This window comes from Myodes glareolus, chromosome X (genome assembly GCF_982192425.1).
Source record: "Myodes glareolus chromosome X, mMyoGla1.1, whole genome shotgun sequence".
NCBI classification, from domain to species: Eukaryota; Metazoa; Chordata; class Mammalia; order Rodentia; family Cricetidae; genus Myodes; species Myodes glareolus.
Window position 1 is genome coordinate 28,882,837 of NC_142053.1, and position 3,692 is coordinate 28,886,528.

A 3,692-nucleotide genomic window follows, 5' to 3' on the forward strand; every position below is an offset into this window, starting at 1 on the left:
GTCCTGAATGCTCACTAACAGCTTGCCTCCGGAGATTCTGGGTTGGAGCTCCTGCGCTTACGAAAGCCGAAAGCCGAAAGCCGGTGCCTCTCAACCAGGAAGAGTTCTCTTTTGGCCCTGGGGGCCGGTAGTACAGGTCACCAACTATCCAATCATGAGTGTGCTATCCTGGCTTCCATTTGACCTCCAGCTGCTATGGGTTGAGCCCCCGAAGTGCAAAACAGAGCCGTTTGGTGCCGCGATGAGCAGAATATGTTTGCCTGGAAGGCACGGTCCTTGGGTTTGTAGGGATGCGGACAAGACTCTCCAAGTCGCCAGGTCGCCTTGGTGAATTATCTTCCTAGGGAAGGCGTGATAGTCATCTGTGCTAACAGACTTATATTGAAGAAGAAAAGCTCTGGAGGCTCTGGAGAGATGTTTGTAGATTATCACTTAGTTAGTTGGGGGTGCTTTTTCACAGCCTTAATCACTGTGCTCTGGGAATCGAAGAAAGTGGATTTCTGTGAGTTCCAAGCCAGTCTGGATTATACAGTGATTTCCCGGCCAGCCAGAACCACAGTGAGAGAATTCCTTCTCAAAGCCTAGTAGTTCACCTGTTACTTGACAAAAAACAGATTGTCCCATGAGGTCTTTTCCTTTGAGTTTTCATAGAAAGCGAATTTAGAGTCTGTTATATTTGTATTGTCTGTCTTTATGGGAGCTGGGGCATGGATTGGGGTTTACTAGGACCGTTAAGCCTTTTTTGTTCTATTAAGTACTGTTGAACCTGTGAGAATTGTTATACCTGGGCTGAGGTTCCTCACCTTTCTCTTGAACACATTTCTGACGTCTTCTGTGAATGGTCAAAGTGTCAAGAACAGACTTTTATGCCTGGTTTCCACCCCAGAGTCAAGTAGCCCCTTCACTGGCATGTGGTCAGACTGGTCCCAAGGCAGCCAGCTTTTCCCAGCATGTTCTGGTCAGTCTGAGAGTAGAAAGAGCCCCAGACAATTATGGTATCTCCAGGAAGTTCCTTTTGTAGGGTACCGGAGTAGGAATTCTTCTCCCACGAAAAGATATACCTCAGAATTCCGGAACTAATACATAAATTAGTATTATGTATTAGATTAATACATAAATCTATGTATGTATGTTTCCTCCCCTTTACTCTTTGCTGTGTAGCCCGAAGCTGCTGTTGTCAAGGTAAACAGAGCCTGGGAATTTTTTTCTCTCTAATTCTGGTAAAGATTGCAAAGATAACCACATCTGTGTTGAGCATGTAGCTTACTGCGGAGAGCCCTGACCTAGCACGCACAACACTATTTACGGCTACTTCCCAACACTGTATAAAGCCAGCACGGAGTCTTAGCTTGTAATGCCTGAATGCCTGTAATCTTAGCACTCAGGAGGTAGAGACATAAAGTTTAGAACGTCACCTTCAGCTACAGAATTTGTTTGAACCGAGCTAGGGACACATGCACTGTTTACAAAAAAAAAAAAAAAAAAAAAAAAAAAAAAGCAAACTCCATCTCCTCCCCAAATTCCAATATTGCCACTTTTAAATAAAGTAGTGGGCAATGGACCTGATTTAGTTTTTAAATTCACTGAGATATGCTTCTTGTCTTAATATGTGATCTATCATGAAAAGTGTTCCTAGTATATTTGAAAAAGTGCACTTTACTGCTTGTGGTTCCAATGCACGAAGGAGTTCTAGCTGGCTAGAACTATTGATTTCTTTTCCCCCTTGGCAGCTTACACAGCACCTTTGGAGACTATGAAAGCCAGTCTTTGCGGAGCGGGGCTTTCATGTCAGTTCCAGTGGTATTTCTGCAAGTCCTGTGTGTGAAGTGTCACGTTTCCAGCAATGCGGACTAACTGTTGCTTCTCGAAGGCCACTGAAAGCAGCAACATTAGCCTGACGACTTTCAGGTTTTCGCACTCTCTCCAACTGCCCTGGCCAACAACTTGAAATGGGGCTTCTCATGCCTGATATTGGGGTTTTTGTTATATAGTCTATACCTCTTGGGGGGAGCATTGTCAGCCCGAGTGGGATAACTGAGCTTAGAAAATATATTTTTCCTAAGCTAGTCTAAGTGCTCGTGCACATGCGCACGCGCGCGCGCGTACACACACACACACACACACACACACACACACACACACACACACTTATATATCCTAAGCATGTATATGCATGCTTATACACATACACATAGACTTAGATGTATTATGTGTAATTTTAGGTAAACAATTCCTTTTTTTTCCAGACATCCTTAGTGTTGTTTTACCCTCTCTCTCTTTCTTTAATGACCCCCCTCTCCACTCCGCAATTAAAGACCACATTTTCCCATTTCTCTCATTTGTGTACTGCTGTTCTTTAGTGCTACCCCCTCCATGGTCCCTTTTTGCTTTGCTGGTTCCTGCGGTTACTCCAGGATACATGCTTCCATCTGAAGATTTGGAGCTTGGAGCCTCACATGAGGGAGACCACGCTTCATTTGTCTTTCTGGGTCTGGCTTATCTCGCACAATATAATATTCCAAGTTTCATCCACTGTAGATTGAATACTTTCATCTTTTTTACAGACAAGTACTGTGGTATAGTGTGTCTGTACTACATTTTCACGATCCACTCATCACTTGAAGGACATTTAGGTTGTTCCCATTTCCCAATATTATGACTAGGGCCACCGAGAACACGCCTGAGCTCGTGTCTGTGGAATAGGACGTTTTGGCCATATGCCAAGGAGTGGTATAGCTGGGTCCTCTAGTAGATTTCATTTTAGCTTTTTGAGACTTCTCCACGCTCATTTTCAGAGCGGCAACGGCAGTTTGTCTCACCTACGGTGAATGAGGCTTCCCTTTCCCATATCATCAGCAGCATTTGCTGGCAGTTCTTCTCGGCAGTTTAGCTGTTCTGACTGGGGGAGATTATTTTCTTTCTTTTCCCCCAAAAGCAGTTTTATTTATACAGTCCTAACCAGCTCAGTGGCAGCAGCAGTGGGAGAGGGTCCATCTTCAACCCAGGGGCCTCTGTGATGTTGGTTTGTTGTCGTCAAACACACAGGCAAGTGGCATCCTGGATTTGGTAAAGTGATGACCACGTTCAGTCTCTCTCCGCTAGAGCAACAAGGTGAGCGTCCATCTCTGCTTCTGAGAAAACCCTGAATTTAGGATTTTCGGCTGTATCTACTCCAACTTCTATTTCTGAAGGCTTGAAGTCAATCGACAGAACAGCAGACAGGCATGTGATTGCAGTTTCCACTGTTTGTTCAACTGTCCAATCAAATTTCTTCTTCAATTTTTTTTTTCTAGGAAGCTGGTTGACTCTGTCTGTGTGTAGACTTGAGAAATATCAGCGATTCTTTTACACAGCATGTCCACAGGAATCTCATAGCCGTACTTGTATTTCCAGTTAGCTGCCTCATAGCGTGCCCTCTGTACCTGGGGTCAGCTGTCAGCTGTCATCCCGGTCATCACACAGCCAATGTTCTCAGTTATCTTGAACAAGTGGATCACCGTGCTGGAATCCAGTAATTTGTCGGGTACTTTCTTCTGCGTGACAATTACTGCACAGTCTTTTCCTCTGACGGCCACAGATGTGAGTCCGCCCTGGTTAATAGCCTTAAAAGCATATTCTACTTGGTAGAGTCAGTCCTCAGGAGAGAAAATAGTAATGTGGCGGTCAAAACCGGTGTTGGACCCACAGGACAT

At 44.7% G+C, this 3,692-nt stretch overlaps 1 pseudogene; it reads right to left on the bottom strand.

The window, feature by feature from the left end:
• Nucleotides 1–3,084: 3,084 nt before the first annotated feature.
• Nucleotides 3,085–3,692, bottom strand: LOC125410673 (proteasome subunit alpha type-6 pseudogene; annotated as a pseudogene).